At 49.5% G+C, this 19007-nt stretch overlaps 1 protein-coding gene across 3 annotated transcripts in view; it reads right to left on the bottom strand.

The window, feature by feature from the left end:
- ZC3H7A (zinc finger CCCH-type containing 7A) overlaps positions 1 to 8134 on the bottom strand; it is a 38338-nt gene extending 30204 nt beyond the window's left edge. For all 3 annotated transcript variants that reach the window (XM_038540340.1, XM_038540342.1, XM_038540343.1), the window contains exon 1: positions 8088 to 8134. The gene's annotated coding sequence lies outside the window, so the exon portion shown is untranslated. The remainder of the gene's footprint in view (positions 1 to 8087) is intronic.
- Between the last annotated feature and the right edge of the window lie 10873 nt (positions 8135 to 19007).

The following is a 19007-nucleotide window of genomic DNA, read 5'->3' as shown; positions in this document are numbered from 1 at the left end:
GGGATCCCCAAGACGAACACTTTTTTTACACATTATCTTATTTTTGGATCCAGCTAAAATCTGGCTTCAATTTTCAGGTGAGGAAGGATTTGATAAAGTCAATCCAAAAGCCACTTTTCTCATTCAAAATCGGCAGCACATGACAGGTGCACACTCCCTCCTCAAGAAAGGGGCTTCAGCCCCCAGCTGGCCTTCAACAGGAGAGCTCCTTCTTTCTCCCCCAGCCACTCTCCCCACTCCAGGACCTTCTGCACCGCCCAGTGCTCGAGATCCTCTGCCCGTCTGAGAGCTCTACTAGATGTCTCATAAGAATTGCAAACTGTTTAAGGAGTAAGATTTTCATATTAGGTGGTCAACAGGAGAGTCTCCTCTCCAGCCACTTGGCCACCCATCTGCCCTTCCTGAGGGCAATCACCCATTGCCACTGGTCTCTTCTATGTCCTGACAAAGAAATTCTGTGAAACAACAGAGTACCTTGACAGAGCAGTGGTTACATGAAATCTCTGCATGGGATTTTTCTTACATGAAAAACTGCAGAGACAGACAGACACACACACACATACACACACACAAGTGTATGTAAAACTGGTAAGAGTTGGGATCCCTGGGGGGCGCAGCGGTTTGGCACCCGCCTTTGGCCCAGGGCGCGATCCTGGAGACCCGGGATCGAATCCCACATTGGGCTCCCGGTGTATGGAGCCTGCTTCTCCCTCTCCCTCTGCCTGTGTCTCTGCCTCTCTCACTCTCTCTCTGTGTGACTATCATAAATAAAAATTAAAATTAAAAAAAAAAAAACTGGTAAGAGTAAGAGCCTGTAGTTTGGTTAGCAGCATTCAACGAATCTCAGTTTCCTGGCTTTGATGCCTCACTACAGTTCTGTAAGATGGCACCACGGGAGGAAGTAGATGAAGGGCTCATGGGCCTCCAAATACCACTTTAGCAACTTCCTGTGAGCTTACAATTTCTCTCAAAATTTAAAGTTAAATAAAAGTTAATAAAAATATCCCGTGTCTGTTATTCTATATACAAACTGGGGTTCCCTGGGACACCTGGGTGGCTCAGGGGATGAGCGTCTGCCTTTGGCTCGGGTCATGATCCCGGAGTCCCAGGATTTAGTCCCACATAAGGATCCCCGCACGGAGCCTGCTTCTCCCTCTGCCTGTGTCTCTGCCTCTCTCTGTGTCTCTCATGAAAAAATAAAAATATTTATTTTTTTAAAATTTTTATTTTTTTATGAGAGAGAGAGACAGAGACATAGGCAGAGGGAGAAGCAGGCTCCATGCACCAGGATGGACGTGGGATTCGATCCCGGGTCTCCAGGATCATGCCCTGGGCCAAAGGGAGGCGCTAAACCGCTGCGCCACCCAGGGATCCCGAAAAAATAAAAATCTTTAAAAACAAACAAACAAACTGGGGTTCCAGCATGCTCTGCACCTTGCTTTCATCTCCTAGTGCCTGACCTCAAAGGTCACTCCCTCTCAGAGCACGAGAAGCTGCTTTAACTGTCATGTTCTGTGTGATACAGTCGTACCCTAATTTCTGATGCACATTTGGGTTGTTTCCAATCTCTAAACTTCATCAAGTACTCCAGACATTTCATTTAGGTCTTTCTTCAAAGAAGTTCCATCGGCTGGGGGCACCTGGGTGGCTCAGTGATTGAGCATCTATCTGCCTTTGGCTCAGGGTGTGATCCCGGGGTCCTGGGATCGAGTCCCACTTTGGGCTCCCGATAGGGAGCCTGCTTCTCCTGCTGCCTATGTCTTCGCCTCTCTGTGTCTCTCATGAATAAATAAAATATCTTTTAAAAAGAGTTCTGTCGGGGAAAGGGTGCATGTGTTTGTTCACTTTACCAGCTACCACCAAGGTATAACACAACCCTGCCCAACAACGCACAAGGGCCCCGATTTTGCCACTTCACCAACCAGTTATCCAAGGTTTCACTCCTGCCAACCAGGGAGGTGAGAAACGTGTGACAACAGTGTGACGATGTGACCAGATTTTGTCTCAGCCCTTCTATCATTAGTGACAGAAGCATGTAGCTGCTCAGCTTGTGAAATTTAAGAGTCATTTGTACTTCCTTCACCATAAACTGTCTGCTCGGGTCTTTTGCCCATTGTCCTTCCAGGCCGCACCCTCTTCATTCAGGAAAGTTCTTTATATAGAGAGGAAAGTAGTCTTTTCTGGTGCTGTTATTGTTTTTCCCCACTTGATGACAATCCTTCTCCTTAGGTCTGGTTTTTATACTTTTTGACAGCAGTTTTTATCCCTAAGTAGCTGAATTTATCAATATTCTCTTCCATGGTACCAGGATCCTGACACACTTACATATACCTTCACCACTTTGAAGTTATAAAATAACTCTCCATGTTTTCTCTTCATATTCTTATTGTTTCATTTAAGAAAAAACTTTTTAAAGATTTTGAGTGAGAGAAAGAGAGCTAGAGCATGGGGAAGGGGTGGGGCAGAGGGAGAAGCAGACTCCCCGCTGAGCAAGGAGCCTGAAGTGGGACATGATCCCAAGATCCGGGGAACACGACTTGAGCCAAAGGCAGACCCCTAACCGACTGAGCCACCCAGGCGCTCCCCCTCCCCAAATTTTTTTAATGTGACCCAGCAGCTGACAGTGAGAACTGATGTAGAGATATATATATTCCCCTCCCAAAGAGCTACCCAGATGTCCAAGCCTCATTTATAGGAAGGCCATCTATTCTACGCTGATCCGTGGAAGGCCACATACCATATGAGAAATTCTGTGGTTTTTACTCAGCATTTCTGACTTGAATGGTCCTAACGCTAGGCCGTCCTGCCGACCCCAACCTTGCGCCCAAAAGACCTACCCTTTCAGTAATGAAACCATTTTCTCGCCACTTGCTCAAACCAGAAACCTGGCACCATCCTCTTCTCTCACATCCCACTTCCATCAACCCACTGACCAAGCTCACAAGTGACACTGTAGAATACGTACAGGGCGCCCCAAATCTGACCACTTCCCACGACTTGCTCCGCCACCCCTGGCCTGGATCACAGATCATACCATCCCGCCTAGATGTCGCAATATCCTCCTTCCCCGGCCTCTGCTCTAGGCCTGGGTCCTCTCCACTGTCCCCTCCCCCATGCACTTCCACCCTAAACTAAAAGGAATGTTCTTTTATTTTTTTTTAAGATTTTATTTATTTATTCATGAGAGAGACAGAGAGAGAGAGACAGAGGCACAGGCGGAGGGAGAAGCAGGCCCCATGCAGGGAGCCCGGTGTGGGACTCGATCCTGGGACTCCAGGATCACACCCTGGGCCGAAGGCAGGCGCTCAACCACTGAGCCACCGGGGCTGCCCAGGAAAGCTCTTTTAAAAACAAGAATCAGTTATGACAGCCCGGCTTTAATTCCTTCAGTGGCTTTCCTAGGACTGAGAATAAAATCCGGAGTCCTTCCCGTGACTTTTCAGGTCCAGGAAAGTCCTTCCGACCTCTTCTCACACTACTCTCACGCACCCACTCATTCAGCTCCCACCACGCTGGCCTTCTGTGGGCCTGTGGAATGAGTCAAGGGCTCCGTGTCTCTGGGGCATTGTGCTTGCTCATCCCTTCTCCCAAAAACACACTTCCCAGAACTACATAGAGCTGGTTCCTTTTCCTCCTTGAGTCCTGGCTTACATATCCCCTTTAGAGGCCTTCCCTTACCCCCTAAATTGCTGCCACATCCCGAGCTCACTGCGCCACTCACTTCTAGGGGTGCCTCGTCTTTCTTAGTCCTGACTGTAAGCCAATATCGGGATCCAGGACAACACACATTTGAATGGAAGAACGAATGAAATGGCCAAGTGTAAAGAGAATGCTTCCTACCAAGTTCAAGAGGCCTGAGAGTTTAACACCTTGCACAAATGTTCACTAAAGGACAGGTGGGACAAAGGAGGGCCCAGGGAGGAAATGATGAGGCAGGCAGAGCTGGCTGTGGTGGACTCTGCCTCCAACCCTTTGGCGGGGGGGGGGGGGGGGGGGGGGGTTTAAATCAACAGGATGGTGGTCCATTAAGGACCGCGACAGAGAGAAAGACCAGAAGCCAACCCTGCAGGAGCACAAGGACGGGTTTCCTTCACTACCAACAGGGGAGACCATGGCAGACACACCTCCCCCTAAAGGAAAGGGGAGCGGAGCAGGAGAGCTTTGAACAGTATACTGTAAAGCAAGAAATTCAACTAAACAGAAGCTTCGTTAAATTATCTCATGTTTTGCAAGCTGGAGATCCGCATCATCAACTTTCTCTCATCAGCTGATTTTATTTTATTTTTTTTTTTTATTTTTTTTTTTTTTCATCAGCTGATTTTAAATCTGTTAATCATTCTGAAGTTTTATGTAGGGAGAAAAGATAGCCCGGATCTTCATTATAATTCCTTAATTAGGGCAGCCCGGGTGACTCAGCAGTTTAGCACTGCCTTCAGTCCAGGGCGTGATCCCGGAGACCCAGGATCGAGTCCCATGTCGGGTTCCCTGCCTGGAGCCTGCTTCTCCCTCTGCCTGTGTCTCTGCCTCTCTCTCTCTCTCTCTCTCTCTCTCATGTCTCTCATGGATAAATAAATAAAATCTTTTAAAAAAATTCCTTGGGCAGCCTGGGTGGCTCAGCAGTTGAGCGCTGCCTTCAGTCTAGGGTGTGATCCTGGAGACCGGGGATCCAGTCCTATGTCGGGCTCCCTGCATGAGGCCTGCTTCTCCCTCGGCCTGTGTCTCTGCCTCTCTCTGTGTGTGTCTCTCATAAATGAATAAATAAAATTTTTTTTTTTTTTAATTCCTTGGGGATCCCTGGGTGGCTCAGCATTTAAGTGCCTGCCTTTGGCCCAGGGCATGATCCTGGAGTCCCAGGATGGAGTCCCACATAAGGCTCCCTGCATGGGGCCTGCTTCTGCTTCTCCCTCTTCCTATGTCTCTGCCTCTCTCTCTCTATGTGTGTCTCTCATGAATAAATAAGATCTTTTAAAAAATTAAAAATAAAATTCCTTAATTACTCAGTGCCTGTAGAGTGAAACCGATTATACTAAAGTCTGGGACGATGCACAATGTTGTTAGCTAGACACTGTATTCATATCCATGACATTTGGGCCTCACAAGATAACTTTAGAAACTAGCTGCCCTTAAGAGAAGACACCACCGTAAGTGATCCGTGATGGCCACAGTGTTAGGCAGAAACAACAGCTAACCCTCAGCGCCCATCCTGGATGCCAAGCGCTGGTCTAAGCGTGGTGTGTGTATTGAATCATTTAATCCTCATAATAGTCTCAAGAGATATGTACCATGAGGACACTTTTGCACAGAGAAGTGACGCAAGCAGTCCAGGATCGGAGCTATGAAGTGGCAGGGCTAGATTTCAGAGCCAGACAGTCTGGCTCCAGGCCCGAATTCTCATTACACCACGCTATGCCACACTGTAAGTGGCAGCGATGCCAGGAGGAGGCTGAGCAGTCTAAGTCGGCCCTGGACTGTGCTCCGAAAGGCAAATACAGCCCCGACAGGCAGGTGGGCATTTTCAAGCCACCCGAGGGGAACAGAATAAACACACCCCTGCACACGTACACACAATGACAGGCTCAAGGGGTTTCACACGGGAATGCAGCAGATGCAAGGGAGTTAGGATACCAGTCCGGGGAAAATCTGCATCTGGAAATATGCTCCACTCGTAATATGTTTAAAAACACGAGGGATGAATACTAAACAGTCTTACAAGACACACACAGGAAACGAGAAAGTGGGCGGGGTATACGGCGCAGTGTTTGTACTTTGCCTAAAAAGGTACCTCTAAATTTCTTTCTTTTTTTTTAATTTTTATTTATTTATGATAGTCACAGAGAGAGAGAGAGAGGCAGAGACATAGGCAGAGGGAGAAGCAGGCTCCATGCACCGGGAGCCCAATGTGGGATTCGATCCCGGGTCTTCAGGATCGCGCCCTGGGCCAAAGGCAGGCGCCAAACCGCTGCGCCAACCAGGGATCCCTAAATTTCAAGTGAAAAATTATAGTTACCAGCCTGGATTAAATTCTATTATCAGACTCCCGCCTGTCTGTGCAATGGTGTAAACAAACAAACAAAAAGTAGTGAAAGCAACTTTACTGTCAACCCCTTCTTTCAACAGTTAGCTCACTCTGTAACACTTACAAAAGTGGCTACAAAAAAAAAAAAAAAAGTGGCTACATCGCAACCGTCAGAGACTGCAAACCCAGGCGGTGAAACATCACAGCTAGTCTTCCACTTTCTCGAAACAATGGCTCCTCTAATGGATACTTTGTTATGAGACAGACAACCAGCACCCACCAAGCAAAAGTCACAGTAACTCAGAGGAAGGCCTTTCCAGGTCCTTTTCGCGGCAAGAGTACCTGAAAATCTACACGCTCTCTACAGAGCCCACACACAGATACTGGCAAATATTCATCCTCGGTAACCGCGATCCGATTGTGACTCTCACCTAACACAACTACTTCCAGATTCCGATACACAGCAGAGAGAGAAAATTTTTCAACAAAGACAATTTTGTCCATTAGCTCGAATTACTCTGCAAAAAAAAAAAAAAACGAGGACAAGATCTCATTTGCAATCAGCTCAGCAGTTCAGCTCGGCTCAGAGTGACCCAGAGAGGCAGAGGCTCCCTGCGAGCCTGGGGGACGGGAGGCCACATGCCACCGGGGAAGCAGGAAAAGGTAAGCAGATGGCCCAGGCTCCCAGCCGCCCTGCCCCCCCTCAGATGCTCAAGCGGAGCACTGTCCAATAGAAATAGAAGGCGAGCCACATATGTAATTTCAAATTTCCGAGTTGCCACGTTCAACAAAAGTAAAAAGATAACCGGTGTGAGTCATCTTAACGATTTATTTTAGTCGACCTAATTAGTTTCAAAATACTATCATCTTCACATGCACTAAAGACAAAAAAAAAAAATTATAAATGAGGTCTTTCACTGTTGGGTTTTCCCTCCCTTTCCCTACCCAGTGTTTGAAATCAGATGTGTCTTTTCCAGCCTTTCAGCCGGCGCACACTCAGCTGGGTCCCCAGCACACACCGTGCGGCCAGCGGGCGCCCCCTCCCCGGGAGGTCCGGCTCGCTCGGTCCCAGCAGGGGTCCCGTCCGCGAGGTGCAGGCGCCGGGGGGCCGGGGGGCCGCGAGGGCAGCCGGGCGCCGCCGAGCCCCCCGCCCCCCCCGCCCCGGGCGCAGGCGCAGGCGCAGTCTCGGGCCCAGCGGGCGCTCCCCGCGGTGGGCCACACCCCTGCCAGGACCGTCCCCGGCCGAGCCTCCGCGCTAACGAGAACTGACAGCTCTCCGTTCCTCAAGGGTGGGGGAAGAAACCCCAAACCCGGCGGTCTCCGCGTCCCCGATAAAGACAGGAAGCCGTCCGCCGCGCGCGTCCCAGCTGCGCGCCCCGCGCAAAAGAAAGGGCGGGGGGGATGGTCACCCCGAAACACAGGGGCCCCGCGCTGCGCGCATCCCTCCCGCCCGCAAACCCAAGACACGGATTTGGGGGCCCCGGGGTCACCAGACGGACACGCACGGGGGGGCGGGGGGCGGGGGGAGGAGGTGCCAGCGGGCACGCGGGCGGCTGGATGGCAGCGGGCTGTGGGCCCGCGCCCCGGGGTCGCCGCGCCGCCCGAGAGCTGGGGGGGAGGGTGGTCGGGGGGAAGGGAGGGGGAGGGCCCCGGGGTCACGGAGGGAGGGAGGGGGCCCGGGGTCACCAGACAGACGGGCACGCGATGGGGCGGGGGGCGGGGGGCTGGGAGGAGGTGCCAGCGGGCACCGTGCGGGCTGGATGGCAGGGGTCGCCGCGCCGCCCGAGAGCGGGGGGAGGGGAGGGGAGGGGAGGGGGGGCAGCGGGGGGCCCGGGGGGGGGGGGCAGCGGGGGGCCCGGGGACCCCGCCTGCCCGCGTCCGCCCCAGCAGCGGCGCCCGATCCCCCGATCTCCCGATCTCCCCCCCGGGGGCCCCGCGGGCCGCCGCCGCCCTGCCCCGCCCGCCGTCCGTTACCGGGCGCGCGCGAGCACGAGGCGGCGAAGGCGGCGGCGGCGGCCGGCGGGGGCGCGCGGGGCGGGGGAGGGGCGCGGGGCCGGGGGCGCCCACCTACCTGCGGGGACGGCCGCGCCGGCGGGGAGCGGGGCGCGGGGCGCGGGGCGCGGGCGGCGGCGGGGCGCGGGCGGCGGCGGGCAGCGGGCGGCGGGGCCCGGGCGCTCGCTCGCAGCTTCCCTCGGCGACCGGCGGCGGCGGCGGGTCGGCGGCGCCCGTGCGGCGCCCTCTGGCGGCGGGAGGCCGCGCCCGGCGCCCGGGAGACGCGGCCATTGGCTGCGCCCGCGAGCGTGGTTGCCGGGGCGGCGGCGCCACGTCGGGCCGGGCCGGGGCCGGGGCCGGGGCCGGGGCCCGGGCGGGCGGCGTGACCCCGCGTGCTGGGGGCGCCGCGTGCGCGCTCCGGGGGCGGCAGCGGGACGGCCCGGCCCGGAGCTGACCCCTTGGCGTCTCGGGCGCCTCCCCGAGGACCGGGAGCCCGGAGCCACCGGCGTGCGCCCCCCACCCCCACCCCGATCTCCCAGACGGGGGCGCGCGGCGCTCCGGCAGCCCCGGGTGCAGGGCCCGGCTCCCCGTCCCGCTCCCCGTCCGGCCCCCGCCCGGCTCCCCGTCCCGCTCCCCGTCCCGCTCCCCGTCCCGCTCCCCGTCCTGCAAGCGCCAGCCCAGCGCCACGTCAGCTCTGTGCCCTGGGCCGCCAGATGCCCCCGGAGGAGCGGGGCGGAGAGCAGGGACACAGACCCTGAAGCCAGGGGGCAGGACCCGCAGGGGGGCAGGGGGGCCTCCGAAGGTGACAGCTGTCAGGCCACAGGCATGCACAGATAAGACGCCTCCCCCGGGCGGAGGGAAGGACAAGTGCAAAGGCCCTGAGGCTGGAGCTCCGTGTTTAGGGAGCAGCAAAGGCCTCTACCTTCGTGTGTGTAAGGGGAGAAAGGTGCGAAGAAGAGCAGGGCCATGATGGGAATGAGGAGTTTGTTCTATGTGGCCTGAGAGTCCCTCCAGGAATCTGAATTCGGATTGCCATAATCTTGATTTGCATTCTAGACAGTCCTCTTGGGCTACTGTGCAGAGACTAGGGTCATAGGAGGGACAAGACCGGGAACAAAGAGGCTAGCCGAGTGGCTCTCACAGTGGCTACGGGGATGTGGACTTACACATCAGCTGTGCTGGGAGCCTGGGTGGCTCGGTGGCTCAAGGCATGACCCCGGGGTCCTGGGATCCAGTCCCCCATGGGGCTCCCCGCAGGGAGCCTGCTTCTCCCTCTGCCTGGGTCTTTGCCTCTCTCTGTGTGTCTCTCATGAAAAAATAAATAAAATAAAATAAAATAAAATAAAATAAAATAAAATAAAATAAAATAAAATACAAATCAGCTGTATTAGTCGACAGAGGCTATCATAACAAAATGCCACAGACCTGGTGGCCTAAAAACAAGAATTTTCTCATAGCTCTGGAGGCTGGAAGTCCAAGATAAAGGCGACAGTTGGTTTCTGGTGAAAACTCTCTCCTTGGCATTCAGGTGTCCACCTCCTCACAGTGTCCTCATATAGCCTTTCCCTGCACACACATCCCTAGTGTCTTTTTCTCGTCTTATTGGCTTAGGGTTCACTCTTATGACGTCTTTTAACCTGAATAACCTCAATAAAAGCCTTATAGCCAGATACAGTCACATGCACATTAGGATATGGATTTGGAGGGGACACAATTTGGTCTATTAACACCAGGTAAGCACTGTGGCAGAAACATCCAGAGAGAGCTGACAGGGGCCATGGCTTCAGGGAAGGCTCCTCTAAGGAAGAGGTTCTTAGGGCCAGAGGCTGCTTGTCATTCAGGCCTCAGCTCAAATGGCTTCTCTTGAAGAGGCCTGCCCGCAGCCCATCTAACAGTGCCCATGAGCACAGCATGCAGCTTGGTCCTTACAGCAGTCCTCACTATCTGGAATGATCCTGTTTAATCATCTGGGTACTTACTTACAGCCTATTTCCACCCCACTAGGACAGCAGAGAGCCTTCATGTTCTGTGGTGCATACCCAGCCCCCCAGAATAGTGACTAGCACTTCGTAAATGCTTCTCGAATGGATGTCCACAGGAACCCCAGAGCTGAGATCCGTAGGAGGTATGAGAGGTAACGGGAGGGATGCATGGAGAGAAGAGGGAAAATTTTAAGTCAGAAGATCCCAAGAGGCCAGAGTGGCCAAACCACAGAGTACTGGGTGGGGTACCAGGGAGATGAAATGAGCAAGGGCCAGGCCCTGGAGGTCATCATAAAGCCACAGGAAGGTGCAGGCTCTTCGGCCAATAAAAGGAAAAAATCAAGATTGTATTAGTTTCTTGTTGCTGCTGTTACAGATCATCACAAACACAGTGACTTAAAACAACACATATTATCTGACAGTTCTGGAGGTCTAGAGTCTGAAATGGGTTTCACCGAGCTAAAGTCGAGGTGTTGGCAGAGCCGGTTCCTTCTGAAGGTGCCAAGAGAGAATCTCTCCTCTTGCTATCCCCAGCTTCTAAGTTGTTTTTTTTTTTTTTTTAGATTTTATTTATTCATCAGAGAGAGAGAGAGGCAGAGACACAGAGAGAGAAGCAGGCTCCACGCAGGGAGCCCAACATGGGACTGGATCCCAGGTCTCCAGGATCACGCCCTGGGCTGAAGGCGGCTCTAAACAGCTGGGCCACCGGGGCTGCCCCTATCCCCAGCTTCTAGAGGCCATCCTAATTCCTTGGCTCAGGGCACCTTCCTCTAACTCAGGGCATGGCTCTGACTCTGCTTCTGTTACATCTTCCCCAGCTCTCCTTTTTCTTGTGATTACATGGGGCCCACCCAGATCATCCAAAATGCTCTCCCCATCAGACTTCGTCCTGTGACCGACAATTTGTACTCTGAAGAGAAGCCATTCTTTTTTATGTAGGAGTGTTTCCTAAGGTGTGTTCTATAGGGATTTCAATCTTCCTTCTTACCTTGGATACTGTACTCTGCATGTTGTCCCACCTGTTATTTCTCTACTGTATGAGGAGTCAGTATTTAGGACTGTTTCTGGTCACCTTGGTTTTCCTTTCAGTGGGGCACTAAATTAGATAACCTAGTGAAGGATTCTTATCTCCCAATGCTCATAAGGAGACACTCAAATGATTGCTCTGTGGGCCTCAGTGTCTCTGGACAGCAGCTCCCACACCTACAGAATGATGATGGTGTTTGTCCTATTTAATTTATAAGTTCTTCAAGATTCTCAGCTAAAGCTGGCCTGCACACATAACAAGAGTATTTTTTGTTTGGTTGTTTTATATATTCACATTCTAAGTTCCCTCCAAAGGAAAAAAGAAAAAGTTCTATATAATGATAAATACCACACTCTCTCACCCAAGCTCCTCCAAATAAATATAAGGTGAATGTTACAGAATGAGTATTCGCGTCCCCCTGAATTTCTCTGTTGAAATCCTAATCCCCAATGTGATAGTATTAGGAGGTGTGGCCTTTGGGAGGTGATTAGGTTTTGAGAGTAGAGCCCTTCTGAATGGGATTAGTGCCTTCCCCAAAAGAGGTCCCGGAGATATGATTTCTCGCTCCACCATGTGAAGACACAAGACAAGACGGCGGCCGTCTGCAAGCCAAGAAGCAGGTCTCACCAGACACCAGAGCTGCTGGCACTTGGATCTTGGACTTCCAACCTCCAGAGCTTTGAGAAATAAATGTTGTTGAAGCTCCTCTCTCTATAATACTCTTTTAGAGCAGCCAGATGGACTATGGCTGTGAACCCCTGAGCTCTAAGTTGCTGTTAGGAGGTGAAAGGAGAAGGACTTTGGAGTCTGGAAAACTTGGGCTAATTCCCAACTTGCTCCCTACCCATCTGGGTGAGCCCTAGGCCAGTATCTTAACATTTCAGAGGCTTGACAGTGCCCTCTGCATGGTAAGGATTGAGTAACACAAATGTATAGAAGGCACCTGGCACCCTGAGTGTGTTCAGTAGCTGTAGCAGTTACCTCTCCTTAGAGGAGCGACTACTGAATGGGGTAAGCTTTCCAGCATAATCTTTGGAGTAGGAAGGGGCACTTGCATGCCACTCCACCCCAGACATTGAGGCATATTCCCTGGCCCACCTGGGAGTTAGCACCTTTGCAGAAACTGTTCCCATGGGGCGCAATAGAGGGGTGGCCTATCTCTTAGGTGCACTGAAGCAGAAGCATGCTTGAGGGTCACTGGCTTAAAATTGGAGCCTCAGGGACTACTGAGCGGCTAGGTGGTTGAGTGTCTGCCTTTGGTGGCTCAGGGCATGATCCTGGGGTCTGGGGATCAAGTCCCACGTTGGCCTCCTTCCGTGGAGCCTGCTTCTCTCTGTGCCTATGTCTCTGCCTCTCTCTCTCTCTCTCTCTCTCTCTCTCTCTCTGGGTCTCTCATGAATAAATAAATAAAGTATTTAAAAATAAATAAATAGGGATCCCTGGGTGGCGCAGCGGTTTGGCGCCTGCCTTTGGCCCAGGGCGTGATCCTGGAGACCCGGGATCGAATCCCACGTCGGGCTCCCGGTGCATGGAGCCTGCTTCCTCTGCCTGTGTCTCTGCCTCTCTCTCTCTCTCTGTGACTATCATAAAAAAAAAAAAAAAAAAAAAAAAAAAAAAAAAAAAATCTTGAAAATAAATAAATAAATAAATAAATAAATAAATAAATAATAAAATCTTTTTTAAAAATGGAGCCTCAATCTTGGAACATTATCACTATATGCAGAGATGGACTGACTGGAGGGACAACATCAAATAAAGAATAATGAAAATAATCTGTTTGCTAATACTACATACCAAATTTCAGAAAAGGAAATTTTATAGCACTCAGACGTGAAAGACATGCTAAATGTTTGCCAAGCGACACTGTGATCATTGCACAAGCCACATGCATCAACATGTGTCAGTGAATCATAGGGAGCTCTGTACTGGAACCTAAATGTGCACCATAACACAGTTAATATTACTTTCCTTCATGAATAATCAAGTGAATTGAACGATCCCCGTGAATCACCTGGGCTATGCTTCTTCCAAATGAAGCTTAGATGAAATGCTGAAGTGTAAAAAAGATACAAAAAAGTATCAACTGGATTCCTTTATCTCCCTATGCTGGTTGCCAGGACATCAAGTTAATGTGTAACTAAAAAAAAAAAAAGTTTAATGTGTAACTAAGTGCAAGCTAGCCACTAAATACTAGCCACTAAACAAGGCAAATATTCAAGGAAATTTCAACCAAATATTCAAGGGAAAAAAGCAGATACATAAATAATATGGGGGATAATAAGACAGACTTTGCATTTTACTTGTTGACATTTTTTCCAGTAATTTTTAGGAGCTCTCCTGAAGGATACTCTGCACACTGGTAGGAAAACATCTTTGCTTCTGGACTTCTTTTCCTTCTGGATTTTTAAAAAATATTTTATTTATTTATTCACGAGAGACACAGAAAGAGAGGCAAAGACACAGGCAGAGGGAGAAGCAGGCTCCCTGCGGGAGGAGCCCGACATGGGACTTGATCCCAGGACCCTGGGATCACTCCTGGAGCCAAAGGCAGATGCTCAGCCATCCAGGCGCCCCCCTTCTGGATTTGATACTGAGGCTAATGTCACAGTGTATCACAGTTCCCTGCTTGTATTTGGAGAGAAAACACATTACCAGAAAAAGAGAACCCAATTCCTGGTAGCTTCTAAGAATGGAGGAGCACAAGAAATCAGGAGTGCTCCCTTCCTGGATCCAGGAAGGGTCCCTTGCATTTTTTCTTTGCTTTTTCTTTTTTTCTTTTTTTCTTTTATTTTTTCTCCAGAGCTGGGAATACAGGATCCCTTTGTCCATGTGTTCTGTCTTCCTTCAATACCTATTCTCAGCTGCTTTTTCCTCCCCCAACTCTCTGATTATGGAGTTAATCCTGCCCATACTGTCTACTGCCTCCAGCCTCTAGAACCCAGGCCACTTGGAATCTGGTCCTTTTGGGGACCATGGATAGAATCCAGGGAGCTTCCCACATCCTTTCAACAAAATACAAGTGCCAACTATGTTCAGAGCAGTTTGCTGGATTGCCAAATCTACCAGTCACGGTTCTACACTCAAGGTCCTCAGAATTTAAAAAGCTGTTTGAAGATCCTCCAAGATGTGGGTTTGGGAAACGGACTAGAGAACAGGAAGGAGCCCCAGGACCCCTGTGATGAAGCAAGAACACAGATTAAAGGGATTTGATCTGTTGGAATGTTGGGGCCAAGATCTTTGTCTTTTAAGATGTGAGATTGTGGGATGGGATGCATATAAATGAGGAGAATTAAGGTGACATCAGAAAGTAACTCACCACCAACATTGCATTTGAAAAGATACTTCCCGTCTCAACTAAAGGAAGCTGCTGTCAGGCTCCTTTAATCCAACTAATCTACAAGAGAGTGTTTTTTTTTTTTTTTTTTTTTTTAATCATACTCAAGGATCATACATTTTACTCAGTCATTTATATCCTTCGGCAGGCTGCCAAGGCTTATTAAGAAATTCACAGAAACCATAAATATAAAGAGTGCAGAAGTCCTCCCTTGAGTAAACACACGAATGTTTCCAAAAATATGTCCAAAGCCATTTTTTCCCCTTCAGTGAGGTTGTTATAAAATGTACTTAGCACAAACTTCCGTCTGCTGCCCTAGACTGATTTATAGCAAAATTTAAATCAACGTATTTAAAAGACATTTGCCAAAAGGGATACATGTAAACACATTCTAAATCTAAATCACGGTAATCTGGGTGTGCTGTAAATTTTAAATACTAATTAAAAAAAAAAAACAAACTCTTAAGCCAGCTCTGTTCCCTAACATTCAACATCCATCGACATGATATTGAAAGCACATTAAAAGAGAGGTTTTGGGGGGCAACCCGGGTGGCTCAGCTGTTTAGTGCCCACTTTCAGCCCAGGGCCTGATCCTGGAGACCCCGGGTCGAGTCCCACGTCGGGCTCCTTGCATGGAGCCTGCTTCTCCCTCTGCCTGTGTCTCTGCTTCTCTCTCTCTCTGTCCCTCATGAGTAAATAAATAAAATCTTTAAAAAAATAATAATAAAATAAAAGAGAGGTTTGGGAACATGTGCTGCCGCAGGTTGATAGTAAGTGCTGGAAACCAAAATGTCCATGCATATGTATGTATACCTTGCCTTTTGGAAGGAAAAAAAAATTCGACCAAAAATTTTATATATTTCACACAAATATGTCACAAAATGGACTTAAGTCTGCTGCGGCTGCTTCTTTTCTAGAATAAACCTGTCTACCTAGATTTTAGACATTCTTGGGTTCAGCATGGCTTTGAAGGGCGTTCACTTCAAATGTTAATTTCTCTCCACCTGGTCTGCAATATTGGCAAGATCTACCTTGCTTTATGTCACTTTTGATCAGCGGAATTGGTTTTCGGTCCACCAGTTTATCCACAGTACAGTAGTTTGGCACCTTTTTTTTTTTTTTTTTTAATAGAAGGACATCAAAATCTAGCAATGAAGTCCCTGGAGCCAGGGGCAAACAACATCCTAGTGGTTAAGATACCCTTTTGGGAACCAGTTCCTTCTGAAGCACTCAACTGGTTTAACGTCAAGAAATTTTTAGTTGCGGGACACCTGGGAGGCTCAGCAGCTGACATCTGCCTTTTGCTCAGGGCATGATCCCGGGGTCCTGGGATCCAGTCCCCCATTGGGCTCCCTGCAGGGAGCCTGCTTCTCCCTCTGCCTGTGTCTCTGCCTCTCTCTGTGTCTCTTATGAATCAATCAATCAATCAATCAATCAATCTTTTTTAGAAAGAAGAATTTTTTTGGGATCCCTGGGTGGCGCAGCGGTTTAGCGCCTGCCTTTGGCCCAGGGCGTGATCCTGGAGACCCGGGATCGAATCCCACGTCGGGCTCCCGGTGCATGGAGCCTGCTTCTCCCTCTGCCTGTGTCTCTGCCTCTCTCTCTCTGTGTGTGTGCCTATCATAAATAAAAAAATAAAAAAAAAATTAAAAAAAAAAAAAAGAAGAATTTTTTTGGTTGCAAGTGACCTGTGAGTAATGAACCCTACTTAAACTAGGTGAAAACAGAAAGGAAATGTATGAGCTGTGTAACCAAATCCTCATGAAGTTGGCCCCGATGTCATCAGAACCCAGGCTTTATCCATCTGTCGACTCTGCTTTCCATTCTTAAACAGGCCATCACCCTGTGGAGGCCAGAGAGCTGCCAGCAGGTCCAGGCTTACAGGGGCGCCTGTTCAGCAAGCCCGTGAATGTTGGCTCTTGGAAAAATTCACACAAGTATCCCAGCCTGACTCTCATTGGCCAGATCTGGGTTGTACAACTGTCCAGAATCAATCACGGAGGCCAGGAACACGCTCTGCAATGGGTTGTATACAATCATGTTATATGACTGGGGCCTAAATTAGGTCCTTGCCCCCCGGAGCCCAGGAGGAGCATCAACCTCTGCAAGAAATGAAAGGGTGGCTCCTCCAGAGAAAAGTGCTGGTACCTGAAGGTTATGTATCGAACACTTGTATGTCCAAGAGAGTGGCTCTATTTGCTGTTAAAAAATTTTTTTTTCACTTTTGGGGAGCCTGGGTGGCTCAGTCGGTTAGGCACCTGCCTTCTGCTCAGGTCATGATCCTGGGGTCCTGGGATCGAGTCCTGCATTGGGCTCCCTGCTCAGAGGGGAGTCTGCTTCTGCCTCTGCCTCTGTCTGCTGCTTTGTCTACTTGTGCTCTCTCTCTCTCTGTGGCAAGTAAATAAAACATTTATTTAAAAAAAAAAAAGAAGAAAGAAAGAAAGAAATTCATTATTGTATGTCCTCTCCTGTTCCAATTCTCTGTCCTTGCAGACAATCTTACAGATCTGTCTTCTTCCACCATCTACACTTCTATGCCTCTCGCATGTGTGTCTCTCTGGCCCAGATGAGGCCCCTACATTCACCTGCCTTCATAGCATCTCTTCTTGGCTTCCTCAGGAGCATTTCCAACATACTGAACTCATGGGTCCCCCCATGTGACACTTTCCCAGGGAAGCCTTCCCTAACTTTACTGAGTAGGGTCAAGTCTGCCCACAGAGACGTTCAGTGCACCTCCCTCTTGGCACTGCACACAAGGGCCAGGTTCCATTTGTTCATATATTATTTGATTCCTGTTTGTCTCCCTCGCTAGGCTGTAAGCGGATGAAGGCAAGGGTTTTCCCTTTTTTCCCTTTTTTTCTTCTTCAACATTGCACCTCATAGTGACAGGAACACAGATGTTCCATAAGTATTTTGTTGACTACATTAGTACATATTGATCTATTATCTATTCATGGAGAAACGTTTTCCATTACTATCTAAATATTCTCTAGGGGCGCCTGGGTGGCTCAGGCAATTTAAGCTTTTGATTCTTGATTTCAGCTCAGGTTGTGATCTCAGGGTGAGGAGACTGAGCCCCACATTGGGCTCCAAGGTGGGCATGGAGCCTGCGTAAGAGCCCCTCTCTCCTTCTCCTTCTGCCCTTCTCCCTCCCAATAAAAAATAGAAAATAAATACTTTCTTAAAAAGATCTTTTGCAAAAAAAAAAACAAAAAACAAAAAAACGTTTGCCAGTAAGAAATTAATTCAAAGTAGAGCCAAGGAGATGGCTGCTGATGGATGAAAAGAAGTTGGTTGTGAACCATACACCTTGATGACCACTCGTCTGCAAGAGATTCTAAATCTTTAGAATTTAAAAGGCCATCCTAAGGTGGGATGCCTGGGTGGCTCAGTGGTTGAGCACCTGCCTGCAGCCCAGGGCGTGATCCCAGAGTGGTGGGATCCAGTCCCACCTTGGGCTCCCTGCAGGGAGCCTGCTTCTCCCTCTGCCTGTGTCTCTGCCTCTCTCTGTGTCTCTCATGAATAAATAAATAAAATCTTTTTAAAAAAATAAATAAAAGGCTATCCCAAGGTGCCTGGGTGGCTCAGTCGGTTAAGCCTTCGGCTCAGGTCATGATCTCAGAGCTCTGGGATCGAGCCCCATGTAGGGCTCCCTGCTCAGTGGGGAGCCTGCTTCTCCCTCTGCCCCTTTCGCAACCCCGGGCTCCCTCTCCCTCTCTCTCTCTCTCTCAAATAAATAAATAAATAGAACCTTAAAAAAAGACCATCCTGATGTCAACTATGCTTCCAGTGTTAAGAAATTAAATAAATAAGCAAAAGGCCATCTGAAAAGATTCTTATGTAGCCTGAGGCTCTTGGAAGATATGCAAGTCAAAAGAATGCAGTGCGCATTTTATTCGTAGTTGCGAAAACCAAACAATAGTCAGATAACTGTATGAGAACTGATGGAGGTGTCAGTGTGAGAGAAGAGATGGGCCCCGGGGGAATAAAGCAGAGAGTGATAAGATCAGGAAAGGCCAGGAACAAAATGGAGAAACAAGAAAGGAAAAGTAAACAATAGGAGGTGATGAGCCAGGGAGCAAGCTGTCCTTCAAGAAAGCCAAAACTGGACAAAGTTCAGCATGTTTACAAACAACACCCACTGTGCTGGTGGCCAATTTTGAACCATGTGCTTTTTAGCAGGATTTAAAAATAAAAGTAGCAGCTCTGGCGGTTATTTGCCTCATGAGGGCCATTAAGTAAAAATTCTGAGAAGGCCATGAGGTAAAATAGCCCCAACACGGTGAGGAACTGTTGATACTACAGGCAAAAGCCATCCATCTGAAGAATCCAGTTTTGTTTTTTTTTTAAGATTTTATTTATTTATTCATGAAAGACACACACACACACACAGAGGCAGACAGGCAGAAGGAGAAGCAGGCCCCATGCAGGGAGCCCCACGTGGGTCTTGATCCCAGGACTCCAGGATCATGCCCTGGGCCAAAGGCAGGTGCTAAACCTCTGAACCACCCCGGAATCCCTGAAGAATCCAGTTTTGAAGTCAAAAGACCCAAGAGGAACACTACAAAGTTCTAGAACAAACACAGAAGTTAAGAGGAAGGCTATGGAAAAGTGAACTGCACTCATCAAGTGCTGGAAGAGACTGAAGCAGGTCTA

The sequence above is a fragment of the Canis lupus genome, chromosome 6 (genome assembly GCF_011100685.1).
Source record: "Canis lupus familiaris isolate Mischka breed German Shepherd chromosome 6, alternate assembly UU_Cfam_GSD_1.0, whole genome shotgun sequence".
Lineage (NCBI taxonomy): Eukaryota > Metazoa > Chordata > Mammalia > Carnivora > Canidae > Canis > Canis lupus.
This window is presented reverse-complemented; position numbering and strand designations above follow the sequence as displayed.